This window comes from Onychomys torridus, chromosome 3 (genome assembly GCF_903995425.1).
Source record: "Onychomys torridus chromosome 3, mOncTor1.1, whole genome shotgun sequence".
In the NCBI taxonomy this organism is placed as follows: Eukaryota; Metazoa; Chordata; class Mammalia; order Rodentia; family Cricetidae; genus Onychomys; species Onychomys torridus.
This window is the reverse complement of record NC_050445.1, coordinates 95,614,244-95,632,870: the sequence shown is the minus strand read 5'-3', so window position 1 is coordinate 95,632,870 and position 18,627 is coordinate 95,614,244. Positions and strand designations below refer to the sequence as shown.

The following is an 18,627-nucleotide window of genomic DNA, read 5'->3' as shown; positions in this document are numbered from 1 at the left end:
CAAATGTGTATTGTCAAAGCAGGTTGTCATTCTATTTCTATTATACATGTGCTATCTAACCACAACATCTTATCAAAACTCAGCAAGTAGAAAAAAGAGAAACCAATAATGTAAAAAATGGATGTGAAACATCAATATTATTATTTTCTTACAAAAAGTTTCCAAGAGCCTTACTAATAACTTTCTAATGATTACTGTGAATGATGTTTGAACAGCTCATATATTTATTTTTATCTTGTTTGAAAGCAGTAAGAAGCAGACAATAGAAAAGGGTAGTTCACCAAAGCAAAAAATCATGTTTATAAATTTGAAAGGCAAGAGAAACATACAGGGATCACCAGTGTAGCCCCAGCTACACACAATGGGATCTCCTTACTCAGTCAAGTGTCACAGTACTTGAGAAATGGGTAACAGAACAGGGGGCACTGCTTATTATATCAACAAATATATGGACCATCAATACAGAGCATGTTCTATGTGTAGTACAAAAGTAGATATAAGGTTAATGAACCTCTGTGGTGTCACATTTGGTACCCTAATAAAGCTTGCCTGAAGATCAGAGGACAGAGTCAGCCACTAGATTAGACACAGAGGCCAGAGAGTGGTGACACGCACACTTAATCCTATTGCTCCAGAGGCAGAGATCCATCTGGATCTCTGTGAGTTCAAGAGCACACTGGGAGCAGAGCCAGACAGTGGTGGCATATACCTTTAATCCCAGTACTGGGAAGCACACATACCTTTAATCCCAGGAAGTGACATGGCTGGACGGAGAAAGGTATATGAGGTGTCCCAGGAAGTGACATGGCTGGACGGAGAAAGGTATATAAGGTGTGAGGAGATAGGAAAAAGGCAGTTCAGCTGAGAGTCTTTCAGGTGAGGACTCAGAGGCTTTCTGTCTGAGAAAACAGGATTGGCTGATGATTTGGTGAGATGAGGTTGGCTGTGGTTTGCTCTGCATCTCTGATCTTTCAATTTTCACCCCAATATCTAGCTCTGGGATTTTTTTTTTAATTATAAGATCATTTAACATCTGAACAGCAAACTTCTACTGTTTACAATATGTGTCATGATCACTGTGTATGTATGTATATGGGTACATGTGTGCACATACATGTGAAAGACAGGGGTCAATATCAAGCATTTTACTCAGTTGATCTCTGTGGGATTTGTTGAGACATGGTTAGTAGCTCACTGAAAACAGAGCTCATCAGTTGTCTAGAATAACTGGTAAAACGCAGGGACACTACTACCCACTCCTCCAAGTGTACCACACTCTGTGTTCAGCTTTTTTCATTTGTGCTGGGAATCTAAACTTGGACCCTTACCAAGTATGTGATTGGCTGTGCTGTGTCCCAAAACAAGCACATGCATATTCTATGTAATGATTGTGGTGTCTCTGTACTATAAGTATGATTGATGTTATATCAAATGTAAATATAAAGTTAAGAAAATAAAACCTTGGGAGAGGTTACTATGTGTCTGGACCATCCAGCTGTCAAGAAGTAGGGCATGGATTAAACTCATCAGTACAATTCAGAGTTCGTATAGCAGCCTATTTTCTGTCTTGTATTATCAAGATGGAAACTACAGGGAACACTGAGATGGATCTGTGGGTAAAGGTGCTTACTGAGCAAGTCCATAAACATGAGTATAATACCCAGAATTCATAACATTGAAAGAGGAAAAACAAATCCATGTGTGGCCTCCTCACATGTGCCTTGGCACACTCACATATACCCACACCCTGTAATACACACATACACAATAATAAATAAATAAATAAATAAATAAACAAATAAACAAACAAATAAACAAATAAATACATAAATAAATGTTTAAAAAGAAGTTAGTTATAGCTGGGCCTGGTGGGACAGGCCTATATTCTCAGCCACTTAGAAATCTGAGGAAGGCAGATCCTATTTGGGGATTCTCTGCTAACGCTACAAAATGAGTTCAAGCTAAGCTTGAACAACTTAGTGAGATTATTCTTTAAAGTTAAAAAGTACAAACAGGGATGTGGAATTGACTCAGGGATGGAATTTTTACCAAGCATGTGTAAGGGCCTCAGTTTCAATCCTGTGTACTAACAAAAGAAAACAAAACACAACAACAAAAACAAAAAGAAAACAAAACAAGTACATTTTATTTAGCTATTCATCTACTTATGCATGAAAGGAAACAATTCTTTATTTATCACTTTTCAAAGGTACATTTCTAGATTAAAGCCAAGCCCTATTTATAATCACTTACTTGCATTGAATAATGCCTTATGACCATGTTTGTACTGTAATCTTGACCAGAAGTTAGATGTGTAACTTACATTGCTGTTGTCTCTCTCTCTCTGCACATCACCCATCTATAATTATAATGAAAAGAAAGCCAGACTTCTGAGTTAACTCCCAAATCTGAATTCTTGAGTAAATAGCTAGCTAACAGATAATCACATGAGTCACTAACAACAGAATACTCATATTTACACTTCAGAGTTGAATAGTCATCATAATACAGATGACAATACAAATATATACAACATGAAATGATGGCAGTGTGCCTAGAATCAAGCCTAAAAGAACATGGCCTGTCAAATAAGGCATATACTCTTGTTTGATTTCCTTCTCATTCAAACTGGACCCATCATAAGAACACATGGAACACCTGCCCTTTTCTGGGACTGTTGTGACAGCCTTGAAAGCAAATGGAGACAGGGATACTGAACATTTCTACCAACACAACTGTGCAGGGCACAGAGTTGCTACAATACAAAGATTGACTCCAAAGGCAGAGAGGGTAGTTCATAGTGGTAAACAAGGGGGATCTTATATGCATTGTCTTACTTAATTTCTTAAAAAGAAAAAAAAAAGATCTATTTTCAATTTAAGTGTACCCACAGGGCCAGAAAAGGGCCTCATATTTCCTGGAATTGCACTTAATAAATAGGTGGTTATAAGGTGGCATGTGAGTCCTGGAAATTGAACCAATATCCTCTGGAAGAGCAAGTGCTTTTAAATACAGCCCATAAGAACTGTTTGAAAATCCAGTCCATGTTCTTTAATATTAGGAAAAATGTGGGGTATTTTTTAAAGAATCCTCAAGATCATTTTAATCCTCAATGATTCTGTTATCCTACCTCCCATTTTCTTGTAAACCAAATTCCCTTCCTCAAAAAGCACTTCATTTTTATTTAATTTTGAGGAAAATAGGCATTGTAAAGGTTATGACCTGAAGCAGACCTTGCCTAAACATAGCAAATAATTTCTATTTCCAACCAATGAAAAAAAAATGGTTAAGTGTAGTATAGAGAAAAAAATTAAACCTTGTCTAAAAATGAACTAATCCCACAGTCAACTTTGATTTAAAAGTATTAAAATCAAATATCTACCACAAACATTTTAAACCAATCTTACTATCCTAGCAGAAATGGCTCAAGCCATAACTAATATTCTATGAGCATATATTCTTAGCTTATTCTTAGTTATTCTTATTCAACCGTATTGGTGCCACCTGGCATATTCTGGAAGCTTTATCTGTGAAGGATTTAGGTAAAAGATACTTAAAAGTGACTACCAATGATCACCAACAAAGCAGGCTATTTTAATTTTAGTATAATTTATTCATGGATCCATTTGTACTTTGAATGAAAGACTACACAGCATTTCCATAAACCTCTTTTATCTGCAGGGTCTACCTCATTAAAGTATCTGGTTAAATTAATTGTATTTCAGGTATTCACAGTTTTATTTAATTTTGTTACTAAAAATAACAAAGGAAACTAAGGCACCACCTTGCTTTCAATCTATTCATGGTCCACTAACGTTGATGGATGCAATAGTTTGAATCATTTTTAAAGATTTTTAAGTGTTTTATTTTTGAAGTTAAAATATTATTACATAATTTTCCCTTTCTCTTCTTCCCTTCAGTCTCTCCCATGCACTGCCCTTGCTTTATCTCCAATTCATAATATTTTAAAACTTTAATGAATTCTACAAAATCTATTTGCTACTATTATATAGATGACAAAACTATATTCTCCAAAGGGCAGTTAATTTTGTCACAGTTGCACAGCTGGTACCCAATAGGTCTGGAGCTGGTAATAATTCTGATTTCAAACTATTACCCATTGTCCTAAAGAACTCACATGGTGCTGAGAGCTTGTGAAATCTGGAGGGTTACAAAGCAGTGGGCAGAGCTGCAAACTTGTCCTGGATTCCCTAGGGCTTTGCTAGTGTTAAAAGTGAATGTATTGCAACCTGGGATCCCCCGAGTCATGGAAAGATAGGCAGGGTTGCTCAACCATAGTATCACACAAATAAGTCTGATGCCAGTATATATGTACGTAGGTGGTCCTGAAAGAGGCTGTGTAGAGTAACATTGGAGTGGGGAATTGTGTAAGCTGTACTAACCACAGCAGCAGACAGTAAGAGAAGGGCATTGTAAACAAGGGGATGGGGGATTCACATGGCAAGTTCTTAAATGGGTAAAGACAAGCTGAAGTGGTAAAACTGAGAGGGATAGGAGACAGGCAGGCGATCTAGTTTAGAAAAGGGAATATCTCATAAGAGGAGCCAAAGAGAATCAGGCCTGTGGAAGTGGTCTTTAGTATAGCTCTGTCTTTGCTCTGTGCAGAGAAAGCAGCTTTGAGAAATACGAGAGCTTTGGTTTTATGATGTAGTGACAAATATACGTGCCTGGGTAGGGAGGATGCCAAATGGTTCTTGGCTGGAACTATGATTTATTACAGTTGAGTGGAACTGATGTTAAACCACCAACAAAAACAACTCATCAAAAGAGTTCAGAGGGGGAGAAACCCAACCCAACAAAAACAAACAAAAATGCTCCCATCCTTATCTAGAATTCTTTGCTCTTTTTCCCTCATTGATCTCATAAATCAGGACTGACTTAAATTAAAACAAAAACAAAAAAACAAAAACAAATCCATCTCAGCTCAGACCAGCTTAAGTCAAAAGCAGTTTATGAATTAAAAGAGTCACAGTATCACCAGGGCGTCTCATTCGAGGCATATTGGAGCAATATACTAAAACAAAGCAAGAAGGGATTTCCCCCTGCAATCTCAGGCCTCCCTGTTATTAACTTCACTCTGAAGACAAAGGATGACTCCCCAGAAGACAAAGGCTCTTTCTGGTGGTAACACAGCTATAACAACTGAAAGTCAATGTTTCAGGTGAGTTCAATCTCTTGTCTATAAGGGTTGTCTCTGTGGTCAGGGTGAAGACCTACTTGAAGTCTTTGAAAGCAGGAAAGTATTTCCCTGCTCCACAGTGATTCTCCCTAAGCAATATCCTTGCTGTATGGAAACAATACATTATAGAAAGGTAAAATTAGTGTTCCTTTGGCCTGTTCTTGCTCACATGTGCATTAAAAAAAAAGATTTATCTTCTTCATTTAGGTATCTGTGTTTCTGTACATGGCTATATGCATGAATATGAAACTGCCTGTTGAGGTGAAATGAAATAATTCCCATAAAATTGGAGTTCCAGGGGGCTGTGAGCTTTCACAGGGGTACTGTGAAGCAAATTCTGGTCCTCTGAAGGAGGTCTTCATCTCTTAGCTACTTTTCCAGCCCAAGAGTTCCAACTCGAATAAAGAAATAGTTTCGGTTTACATTATACACTAAGAACAAGATAATAATAAAACACAAAGGTAAAGGGAAAATAGAAATGTATATTCATAAGACAACTTCACTCTCCTTTTCTGCATCTGGAATGGGAATGGGAAAAGAGTTGCTAATGTCACTGGAAGTCTGTGACAGTGAGAGGGGAGTTATTTCTGAAACCTGTTTCCCTTTCTCCAGGGACCATCTTCTCAGCTCCCTTTGGAGCAAAGTGACCCAGTTCAGTCCAATGAACATACAGGCAGACATCATCATGACCACTGTCACTATTGGCCTATAGCAATCTCTGCAACATTCTCTGGAGAATTTCTCTTCTCCTGCACTACAACTTTGTTGAAAGATCAGGAATCCATGGACTTAGAGGAGGACAAAGCTGTAGGAGTGCGTACTCAACTGAATTCCGTAAACACCAGGTAGTTAGGAATTACAAAGAGGACACTGGACTACCCAAGATGAGCAATGTCACTGATTATTTAGTATTACCATGACATCAGTTCCTTGTTGTCTCAAGGACTCATGGAAAATGGCTTAGTGGACATTTGACAACACGACAGTTATGCTTAAGCTCTTACTCCTTCAACTCCATTAAAACACAATAATGACTTGAAAAAATACATGCACACACAAGTTGGGTGTGTAGCTGGGTGGCAGAACAATTGGCTAGCATGTACAAGAGGGCAGGTAAGATATTTCAGTGGGTAAAGATGCTGGCTGCCAAGTCTGATCGTCTTGGGACACATGATGAAAGACAGAACTGACTCTCACAAGTTGCCCTCTGACCTCCTCATATGTGCCATGGCCCAATCCCTTCTTCCCCCATACATACATAAATTTTAAAAACTAGAATGCACAAGGTCCTGTTTTAAATACCAGCACTTCCATTACACATATATGACATGGAAGTAAAAGATGGTGAAGGAAAAGGTTATATATTTAATGAAGGCAGGTTTCCGAGGACATGTGATAGGGAGAAACTCAGGAGGAAACGAATACAGGTGATTGGAGAAACAGTAAGTGAGAGGTGAGATTATCATTAACTGTGAAAGCCCACAACTGAATACAAATTAAAAGTAGAAAAAGATTATCATAGACTATCGTTCAGGAGGAAACCCCTTGGCATCTTTTTCTTGACCACCCATTTTTCCTTTACTGCCACTGGATTTTGAAGATCTTCTCTGGATCCTGGATAAATCCATATACTAAACTCTACTCCATATGCTTTAGACTGCCTTCTTTGTTATTCTCTAGGAATTTTTTATTACATTCATATGCACAGAGGCAAAAGGAAAAAAGTAACCCATGGCTTAAGTAAGAAAATTACTGAGACCTAAACCAAAAAGTACTATTGTGTCTTTGCTTGAAAACAAAAGGAAACCAAAAAAGGTTAACCCTAAACTCAGACTATGGTTCAAATCCTAACAGCACCATTAACTATAATGTAAAATAATTTAGTTCATCCTGCCAACATTTCCTCATTTGTACAACAGACATAAGAATAGCTACATAGGAGAGCAAAGTTTTTAGAAAAGTGTCTTCCCCTGCCTGAAAACCCAAGGTATTAGGGGGATGTGGAGTAACACGTATAAAACAAAATATTCAGTGACAGAATGTCAGAGGATACTTGCTGTTCACCTCACCACGGATTTCCTTATCAGATCTGTAGCTAGAACACATCTTCCATCCTCCTTTAAGCATGTAGCTTCACCCACATGGATCTGAGTTACCTAGATACCTAGGCAAAAGTGATCTGCACCACCTGCCAGCCTGGGCAATTAACACCCAGAGTCTTTCTTCCAAAATCCCATGGGAATAAGCAGTCTCACCACAGAATGCATAAAAGGTGGTCTCTGACTCACACCTTTCAGAATTGCTACCCAAAATCACCCATACTTAGACATGACATGAATCAGAAATGTATTTTACATATGAGGCAATATGTTTTTCTGACTCATTTATTAGCCATCTTAAACTAGGCGATCTAATACAGTCAAGTTCTTTGCTTATTGCCTTATGTTTTACGCCTATCATGAAACCCCAGGCTCCCAGAAGGAAGAAATTATCTTTCCCACTCCCATGAGTGTTAGAAGCAGATATGGAACCAAGTGAATCTACTTCAAGGTCAAAGGCCTTTCTACCTTGCACACAGAACTGCAGTGTGGACACTGTTCTTTGCTTGTTCACTCCTGATCCTCGGTATGTTTCTTCTTAAAAACTATACATTTTCACCTATATTTGCATCCAGAATTGGGATGATTCCTCTCAGGCATGGCTTCTTACAGGTCATCCCACCATTCACTTGCCTCATGACAAGCAAACAGCTTAGAGGAGAGAGATTTCCAGCACTTTTGCAAGTGGCTACTATGTCACAGATGCTGAATGAAAAACACAAATAAAGAGGGAATGGTAAGAGAAATCCCCTAGCTGGCAGTGATCCCTTAATGGGAGTGATATCTCAGTAGTACAAACAATGCCCCAGAATACATAAAACATTATGATTGAGTATCTCATGTTGTTGCTTTCTTGCACTTTGTATTTTACCATACCACATTTGCAAATGCCCTCAAATTGCAAACGTATCTTAGTGATTTAGTGCTCAAATTTTCTCCTCACAGAAAATAAAAGAAACTGGAGGAAAAAGATGAAGAAAAGGAAAACACTTTAGATGCTAAATACTAGAACCTCTGAGAAACTTAAAATGCTGTTTTATGGACACAAAATAATAGAAACAAAGAATCTGTCTCCATCAATGAATACACACCTGCCATTGACTCTCACAGGAAAGAGAGTCACTCAGTTAAAAATTCTATAAAAGCAAGTTCACAACAAAGTTTAAGTTCTTCTGACAAAACTAGAGGATATACCTAATGCAATTTTGTATCTGACGTGAAAATAACAAAGAAAATTAAAACATACCAAAGCCATTATTAGATAAGTTGGAGACACCAGGAAGATGGGGAAGTCAGAATTACAAATGGAGTGATTTCAGACAACAAGCTTATCTCATTAGGCTATTTTGATTTTGTTTTTGTAAAATCTGTATTGCAGATAAGTTATCCTGTGGAAAATGTGAAAGAATTTGCAGTCAAAAGACTTAGGGCTTAGAGGAAAAAGTACAAAGACATACTTCTGAACATGAAGATGTGAGTAAAATAAAGAGATGATTACAAACAAACCAACAAAAGCCTCATTTGACAGGGTTGTTTTTTAACCACCCTTAATTGCATACTTATGCAACAACTACACGACATTCTTAACTGCCTCCCAACTGATGTGAAAGTCCTCACCCCAGAGAAACTACAAGTGGGTTCACAGGCTACAAATAAGAGATCTGCCTTTGCTGCAATTTCCAGAGGCAGCTTTAACAACAAGTGACTTTTCTTAGAGTTGTAGCCTCTAATTCAAAAGATCTTTCTGAGTTTGCAAGCAACCTGGTGAGTTCCACTCTGAACAATAATGAGGCTTATCATTATGATCTTATACACCTAGATAGGCCATTACAGTCAGTCAAAACACCAATGCACTCCTTTGCTTTAAGTGAAGGGAGGCGGCGAGTAAAATTTTATAAAGTAGGAAAAATCATGATGTCAGGGAACTAGGTTTTTGATCCTTAGCAATGTTTCCTACTGCCTACAACTACTTTGAAGATAACTAAACTATCCTGAATGAAATCTAGGGGAAGGTACCAAGAACAAATTTATGGCGAAATCTGTTTCCTTTTGACCACCCAAGGTGTGTCTGCTTCCTGACATGATGCTAATAACACTTTTATACCCCTGGATGTAGCGAGACAACAAACCTGCTCTTCAGTCTGGCCTGAATGCTACTGTAGGGTGCCCTCCCCCATGAAAGGCTACAGCAGCAGCTTGTGCTCCTACTGTGTTAAGGAGGAACTTGAACCATAAGCCTCAACATGCAAAAACAGAAAAGTGCATTCCAAATTATTCTATGTAGGTGTCCAAACGAATCAGTTCTGTTGTGTTTGTTCCTTGAAACACTCAGCTCCCATCACTGTAAATTACTGGAAATGCCCACGCAATTAAAAGAAAAGAAAACAACAAAAAAAACCCACCTTTATTCTGAAAAACAAGTCTCGCCCCCATGTTGATTTCTATAGGAAACCAGAAAAAGTTCAGCGGGGCTCACGGGACCTGCCTTAGAAACAATCCTGTCATGTGCCCCTAGGATCTAGTGTGCCTTCTTCCGCACATGCCACACACCCAAGATTGTCAGTTACACTGATTAACCTGGTCACAACCTCCGCAAATCTTTGCCATTAGAACCTAGAGCCCGAGCCCCACAACCTACACTTTATTTTCTCAATGCACTAAGCAGCTCCCTCTCAGGAGCTGCGCTGTGCTGCAAAATGCATTCATGCACCAGGTTCTGCTTAGTTCAAGAGACTGAGGAGCCCTAATCCTCCTACGCCCACCTCACCCACACCTTTCAGTTTTAGTGAAACATATGTACTAGAGAGAGGTAAAGAGCAGAAATGAAGGAATATTTTTGAGAGCAAAAGGGTTGGCATCTGCGGGGCGCCTGGTGCCCATCTCACTGCTGCTTGTGGAGAGGAGATGATGCGGTTGCGTTTTCCTTTCCCAAAGAAACTGAAAACACACACACACACACACACACACACACACACACACACACACACACACACACACACACACACACTCCCCAGAAGTTATTGGAAATACATGCTGCCCTTACACGCTCCCAAGACCAACACAGGGGAAATCTTTATGCCTTCCACAACAGCAGAGACCTGGTTAACCTGGTTCACCGCGCAGCCACCACTGTGCTTTGCAGGGAGCCTGGCACACTGTGGGCACTCCAAAAAGGAGCCTTTCAAAAGGGCTCTCTCTATCGTGAGTCCCAGTCTATCCTAAGTCCCACTCTCCAGAGCCTTGATGTCCAAGTCCCTTCAAATTCCAACCCAAGTTCACCGGCTCATCCTATGGGTTGCACCGGAGTGGGTATGGGAAACCCACCAGCAGAAAGAAACCTCAAGGAAGAATGCGCACCCGGAGCGAGGACGCACGGAGAGGGCAATTGCGTGACCCCGCTGGGGGCGCTTATTTTAAGGTTTCTGGATGTATTTTCTGCTATAGGCTCCTTGTTTCGTGGCAGTCTCGCAGAGCAACAAACTTCTTTCCACACTAATAAAGGAGAAGAAGGGTTACCTTGAGGTGACAGTGGCGTCCACAGGAGCGCTGCCACTTGCCAGGCGGAGTATTCTCAGCTCCTCACAGTCTCTGGCCAGCCCTTCAGGAGAGACAACCCTGGGTTCTCATCTGTCCTTCCCCAGCCCAAAAGACCATGCTCTTTTCTCCCAAGCCTTGAACCAGGGTGCCCAGGGGGCAGTGCGCTCCTGAGCCAGGCTGGACTTACCGGAGGTGCCTAGAGCATCTCTTAGGAGATCCTCACGCGCGATGCCGCCAGCGTCCGAGGGTCCCGGCAGAGTGGCAAAAGCTCCCTACTTGCGACCAATCCTGGTTATGAACCCGGTGCTTCGTGGCTGCCGCGCGCCCCCTCCCTCCTCCCGCTCGTGGCAGCTCTCAAAACCCGGCGCGCCGGAGTTCAGGCAGTAGCCGGCTCGGTTGCTGCCGCCAGGGGAAGACTCGCAGGGAGGGAGCGAGGCTAGGGGAGGGCGGGGGACGCACTCGGCGGAGCTGGGCATGCTCAGTGCTCCACCAGGGGCAGCGCGCCCCCAGGCGCAGTTCCTGCACTGCCTTGCCCTGGGGAGGAGACCCCGAGTCCCCACGCTGGACACTGGTAAACGGAGCATTGTCAGGCCAGACTGGCTCTGTCTGGTTTCTCTAGCGGGACACAAAGGGTGTGTTTGTCCAAGGGTACACGAAGAGGAGGGCATCTTCCTTTGGCACCTGAGTATTGGGGAACAAGGAAGCACGACCTGCCTCTGGTTTCCTGCACAATTGGAATCCGGAGGATCTTGAAGGTGGTCTAGCCAGGGATACCACGTCTGGGCTGAGAATTGCTGCGCATAGGTTTGGGGTGAGCGGTAGTAGATAGTACTGAACTTGGGTTGTAGAAGGAGGTGGCTTGGGGGCGGTGTTATTTGCTTGCTCTTAGGTGGAGGACATTGGCCAGACAGACAGTGTAAAGGACCTAGTGTCTTAGGGATAAAATGTACTTTCAAGCTGGAATGCGCATGAGGGATGGAGTGGAGGAAACATTTGCGATAAAATAGGGACAAGGATCAATGTGTCTTGTGTGGGGGCTTATTAAAAACCTCGTTATTAAAAGCAGGTGCAGTAGATAATGAAGGTGCTCTGGTCATTCTACGGGACTCTGCTGTTTCCTTGCAGAAATGGCTCCCTTTACCCCAACTCCAAATCTCTAGGTAGTCATAGAGACTAAGAAGGAAGTCTGAGCACCCTTCCTTGATCCCTGTGCAAAGACAATCTGACAGGCAGAGAGGCAGCCCAGTGGGGCTCATGCAGAATCCATTTCCAGCATCCTCAAGAGAGGCTGAGTTTCTCTCCCTAGGGGAAAAAAATAAAAGCCCCAGGAGATTCTACAGAACTCAGCCTTCCTGTGCATGTCTCAGCAGTTCAGAGCGACATAAACAACTTCTGACCGTCTATTTACACAATCATGCAAACCTACCCTGACATCTCCATTATGTAGGAAAGATGTTAACTGGAAAACTATTTTTAAACTACTGTGGTAAGCAAATACTCAACTCCTCCAAACACATGAGACAGCCCCCTTAATTGATAAAAGGGATTTTGTCTTATGTTTAGTCTCCTGTCTTGGGTTATTACTGTTGTTGATTTTTAATGTAATCAGTTCTTGAGAAATGAACAAATCTTAACGAGGGGATAGGTATCACACGAGCTTCATGACTACTGAGGTTATTGCTGGAGGAAAGAGCCCCTCTCCTCATTTTCTAGGCTCTTAAAATAAGACAGATTTAAGCCCCTCCCTTTTCTCCTGTGAAGGAAATTTTACAGATAAGGAATGCTGGTGATGTGATTTCCCTGGTAAATTACTAAAGCTGATTGTTTTCTATTCACTTCAAATCCACCATGATCCATGATTCTGATAACTTTTGCTGCACTGCTTTTTTTTTTTTTTTTGAAATAATGTTTCTTTTGTATTTTTAAAATTAACTTTACCCATGCAAAATAATAGGCTTAATTATTACATTTTCGTACATATGTACGAAACAGCTTGTCTTGTGTTTGTCCTCTCCCTACACTCCCCATGCCTGTTTCCTTCTTACATCCAGAAAATCTATTACATTTTTAAGCAATAGTTTCAGGTGTGTGTGTGTGTGTTTCAGTAAAGGTTGATAACAAAAATTGCCTATCTTATGAGAAAACATGCCTTTGTGTACATATACACTCAGCTCATTCAGAGGAAACATAGTATTTTAAACTCTATATACAATTAACAAAAAGTGGAGGGGAGAGAGAGAGAGAGAGAGAGAGAGAGAGAGAGAGAGAGAGAGAGAGAGATATGCGGGGACGACCTGAAACAATTTTCAAACTTTTATGAACAGGATGAGCAAATTCATTTAACTATACATTCTGAATTTCAATTCCGATTAGGTTATTTGCTCTCTTACCTTTAATTCTTTTCTTTAATTCTTTTAATTCACTGCATGTGAGACATTGTACTATAGTTTATGCAAGGAAGCTCAGAATGACCATTACTTAGAATCTGCTCCAGAGATGACCAACTGTCTAGTAAGGAAAACAGTGTATATCTAGAGAGACAGAACTGGGTCGGATTGCTGGGATGTCAGTTAACTGTTATGCTGGCAGGGGTGGGGGGTGTCTTTTTTATCAACCTGCATCTAGCTTAAAATAAAAGCAATAATCCAGTCCCCAACCTGCATCTAGATTAAAATAAAAGCAATAATCCAGTCCCGTTTTTCCATCCTGCAGGGAAGAAGCAAGGCTGAATTGCTACCACAGCCAAGAAAAGCAAGCTTCTCACTGTAGCTCTCCTGATTGGGGAGTGTTCCTAAGAGAATCAGCCACTGCCAGGAGATGGAGGTGGCTTATTTTGAAGACACCATCCTCACATGTATAACCCTGCATATCCAGGCCCCCCCAGCTAAGTGTTAGTTCCTTGCTCAGGGAACCTGTGATTGGGATTCTCTGGGGGGAAATGTTCCAAATGAATCAATTAACACCACCAGTAGAGTTCAATACCACTGCACTGAGACCCAGCTCTGTATCAGTGCATGAATGAATGACTGGTGCTCATGTCGTTTGCAAATAATCATCATTATAACAAAGCAGAAAACTTCCCTTTCCCATTTAGCCTGTGTGGCATGTCAGCAGAGAGTTGCAATAACCCTCATGGACCCTCCAAAATATTTGCACATGTATGTGAAGTGTAAGCTCCAGATATTTTAATATGGGAGTATCTATTTGGACACAAGGTCACCTCTTACACTCATTAAACCGATCTGAACGAGGTCTGATGACTCTTAAGGGAAATCAGCACTAGAAATTCTGTCGACTTTTTGGAGACGTGGATGGACTACATCAGCAGGTTTCACTCGGCGTGAGACAGTACTGAAAACACCAGAAAGGACTCCGCTCTGTCCCACCCCAGCCACACAGTCTTTCTTCACACCTCTATGGCTCGCAGTGGGTGTGAATTTACTGTAAGAGGAGGAAAAAAAACATTTAAAAAGGAGAGCTTTACACAAAAAGAATGTTTCTTCTGACCATATCTGATCTGAGTCAATTTTCTGCTGATTCCTCATACCCAGTGGGAATTAAAAAAAAAAAAAAAAAAAAAAAATCCATAAACGGCATGTTGTGTGTTCTAAGTGACATGAATTAAGTGATCCAGAGATGAGGAGATAACTCAGCAGGTAAGAGTGCTTACTGCAAAAGCAAGAGGAGCTTAGTTCAAATCCTCCAAACCTAGGAAATAGTCCCAGGCATGATCACACGTCTGTAACACTATGTTTTGTAGGTACTGGGGCGGATAAAGGCAGATATCTGGGGCTTGATGGCCAGCCAGCCTAACCAGCTTTAGGCTATCACAGATACTCTGGCTCAAAATATAAAACAGAGAGCAGTAGAGGAAGACTCTCTCTGGCCTCTACATGTACACTCACAGGCACATATACCTGTCCATACACATGCTCATACACACACACACACACACACACACACACACACACACACACACACACAATAGGTTGACAGAATTGTGGGGGCAACTCAGATGAAAAATAACTAGGTTTTATAATTAATTTGCTTTTCTAATGCATTTGGTGCCTTAGTAACTCTTCATGCACAAAGCAACATTTATACCCCTTCCTAGTTTTGAAAAATAACCATGTTTGTTTATCACAAGTGAAGAGAAGGGTGTTTTCTTAAGGAATTGTGTCAAGAAGGCTTTCTGTTCAGCTTTTTAAATATAACAAGGAGAACTCAGAAATTGACATTAGAACAGCCTTTTGCAACTCCCTCCTCTTTGCCTGTTGTTGGTGACTCTTGAGCCTCAACCTAAGGACATAGGAATAATAATGGCCACATGGTGGGATAATGGTAATTAGCACACAAAAGTTCAGTTAATCACCATGAAGATTCTGACACAGACTGACAGACAGAGTCAAAGTAAACTACAAGCCATCCACCCCCGGCCAAGACTCTTTAAATAAAAGACTGTGGGACTCCAGCTGAATTTAGGCATAAGGTACAATTGAAGTCAGTCACCTGTTCTCCCTCCATTCTTTTCCAGATTTTTCATTTCCTTATACAAAATCCAAATGCAATGGGTCTAATGGTCTATGCTTTGATAAAGTATGTATAGTTGATTTTCATTGTTCTTGGTGATTATATGTCATGATTCTGTAAATCATGAATTGTTCCCAGTAAAAACACAGAGACAGGTTTCAGAGACTCACTGTTAGCAGCATCTTCATCAACTAATCAACACATCTAATTTTCTGAGAGCTTCTGGTAGATGATTTGTTCAGTATTTGGTATTGCTTCCTGCTCAGTGAACTCAGGTTCACAGCACTGTAGCCTTTGCCTAACAAAGCTTATTATCCAGATCCTGTATTTTCTGTGTAAAGCATAGAAGCAGCCTCTTTGGGAACACCGGAAAACAGTATGATAAGGACATTTCGAACAGCAAAATTGCCAATGAATATTCTAAAATAGCTAGCAATGCTGCAAAACGGAGACTTCCAGGCAGTGTGGGCTGAAAGGAGAAGGCTAGGCATCACCTTGCTTGACCTGGGCCAGGATCCTCAGCCTTGGGAGGTGCAAACTCTGCTCCCTGTGAATCATAAGCACCTTGTGTACCTACAGCTATCAATGAGAGGCTTAAGTATTAACCTCTAGGTTACAGAAAACTGAGCAAGTGAGCAAATTTGCAATTATGAAATCTGCAAATAATGAGGATTAGCTGTATCAATTTTTTTTTCCTTTAAAGGGTGAGGCTCATTAGCTCACATGAATTGTGGATCACCTAACATTCAACTCAATTTACAATCATGTAAAAATATATTATTATTAGAAAATAACTATATATTTTGCAGTATGTCTTTGGCCAATTTTCTCGCTTAAATTAGGTAATGCAATTACATAAGATTTTTCTTTTTGTCAAATACCATAATTGCTTTGTGTTTATTTCAAAATGAATATTTTGTGAAATGGATATTGTCATCATCCATTCTGTTGTACACAAAGTAGAGATTTTCAAGAACTAATGCAAAGTTAAAAAGAAAAGTTAATAAAATGAAGAGTGTGTTTACCCCCTGCCCCACAAACAGAATTAACTCAGATGAGAAATAAAGATGTTTTGTTCTATTAATAAAACTCCAAAAGTAAGTGGTTTGTATCTTTGTTCTTTGAAAATATTATTTAAAATTCCATGTCTCAGCCCATGTTATAAGACTCATGAGATGGTTCCTCAATGTTCTCTGCCTTATGATAATCATGTCCTTATTTAATTCCTCTGTTCTTAAAGGTTGGCTAGACTTATTGATTTACTATTATTGATTTCCAGAAATGATGGATGCCACTTCCTCTATTAGGTTACACAGAGACTGTAGTTTTTATTTGGTACTCTTGGACTCTCTTATTACACTGTCCTGTGAAAATACTCATGAAACTTGTGGATAGGCCACATGGCACACATGCAAATAAATAAGACTTCTCCTTGATCATATGGATGAGCTAGGGAGATTTTCTGAGGCTGCCTAACCAAGTGTTACACCATAGAACCTGTCAGCTAGTTTTCCAGTCTCAATAAAGTCTTGAGAGGAATGAAACACTGGCTAGTAACATGCTTTCAACTTCATGAAAGCCTCAGCTGTAAAGACCCCAGAGAGCACTGAAAACTTACGTAGTTCCTAGTTCAACACCAACATTAAGCAACTAACACTTGTTTTAAGCTCAAGAGTCTGGGGTAACTTGTTACACAGCAATGAATAATTGATTATGCCACAACATATGCTGATCTGAGTAATGGACATAGATTTATGCATTTTACAGACAACAATTTTGATGAAGATGTTTGACAGGATTCTCTCTTTTAGATCATGATAAAGAGATGTGAGAAGATTATGAAACAATCAGAGAATATATCAAGTCACTTGTTTCCCAATTTTATCACAAATGACACTTCAATCAAAGAGTACAATTTAATATATTTAGAATAATTTTCTCTCTATACCTACTGTTTTGATACCACTTTTAACATCTGGTGTATCTAAACTTTCCTATCACTAATTTTCTGTCACATTTTTTAAAGTTGCTTCCTATGTTTGGAGAATATACTACAAATTACTCAATCATTCCTTATTGTTTGAACATTTAAACTATTTACAGTCTGTCATGATAAACAAGTCTTTAATAAATATGCTAAATTATATTTTACACATGCCCTAAATTATTTCATTGGAATAAATTCTTAGAGTATGAGTTCATTAGTCAAAACAATATTGTCATTTTATTCCTTATTTTTAATTCTGAGATGAAGGTTTAACTCTGCTGCCCTGGACAGTCTTAATTTGAGGATTTACATTATGCCAGCTTGAACTTTTGGGGATCTTCTTGACTCTGCCTCCTTAGTACTGGATATAGGCAGCAGGTTGGTATCAACCCTGAAGCTCCTTTGAAACAAACATTTGTGTATTTGTGTGTGTGTAGGGGAGGAGGTCCAAGGGCTGCAGTGCGTGTGAGGAGGTGAGGGATAACTTGTGGGAGTAGATTGTCTCCTGCTGCCATATGGGTCCCACATGTGGAACTTAGGTCATAGGCTCTGCCTTTACTCGATGAGCCATCATAATGGCCCCTGCTACTCCTTCTTGGTTATTAGGTTCTTCACTAAAAATGTCTATGTGGTCTTAAAAAAAAAAAAAAAAAAAAACAGGTGAAGGCTCAAAGCCTCATTCCTTGCACTCTATAGAAGACCCAAACCTTAATTCTGCACAAATAACAGCAAAGCAATAGTCAAACTGTAAGCTCAATAAATCACTAACTGTGTAATTATGGATTCTTGACAACACTTTGAGTGACAGATGTACCAGCAGCCACTGTTAGGGCAGGATGAAGTTAAAGTTTAGTGGGAGTCAGGTGACAAAATCTGTCCAAAGCTTCTCAACAGAGAACTCATTGGAATCATAAACACAGAGAATCATTTCTAAGAATAAAGCTCCTAGGTTGTTTTGGTTTGACTGAGAAACGTCCCCATAGACTCATGTATTTGAACACTTGGATCCCAGTTTGTGGAACTGTTGGTGAAGGTTTAGATGGTACAACCTTGCAGAATGAAGTATGTCCTTTGGGAGCTGGTTTTGAGATTAAACAAGCCTTCCCTTCCCTACTTCCAGTTTGCTCTCTCTGCTTTGGTTTCTGTTTGAAGATGGCTGCTCGGCATCCTGCCCCTGCAGCCAGGACTTCTACTGTCGTGTTTACTCAACATGATGAGTTCCTATCCCTCTGGAACCATAAGCTAAATAAACGCTGTCTTTCTTAAGTTGCTTT

At 40.2% G+C, this 18,627-nt stretch overlaps 1 protein-coding gene and 1 long non-coding RNA gene across 2 annotated transcripts in view; one reads left to right on the top strand and one right to left on the bottom strand.

Annotated features, from left to right (window-relative positions):
* Window positions 1–11,232, bottom strand: part of Cntn4 (contactin 4) — a 1,000,458-nt gene extending 989,226 nt beyond the window's left edge. Inside the window, exons 1-2 of the mRNA XM_036181073.1 lie at window positions 11,024–11,232; window positions 10,816–10,897 (exon numbers count right to left, since the gene is read on the bottom strand). The gene's annotated coding sequence lies outside the window, so the exon portion shown is untranslated. The remainder of the gene's footprint in view (window positions 1–10,815; window positions 10,898–11,023) is intronic.
* A 108-nt stretch (window positions 11,233–11,340) lies between these two features.
* Window positions 11,341–14,419, top strand: LOC118579799. Its single transcript, XR_004944504.1, has 2 exons — window positions 11,341–11,647; window positions 13,549–14,419. It is a non-coding gene; the product is annotated as an uncharacterized LOC118579799 (long non-coding RNA).
* The last annotated feature ends 4,208 nt before the right edge of the window (window positions 14,420–18,627 follow it).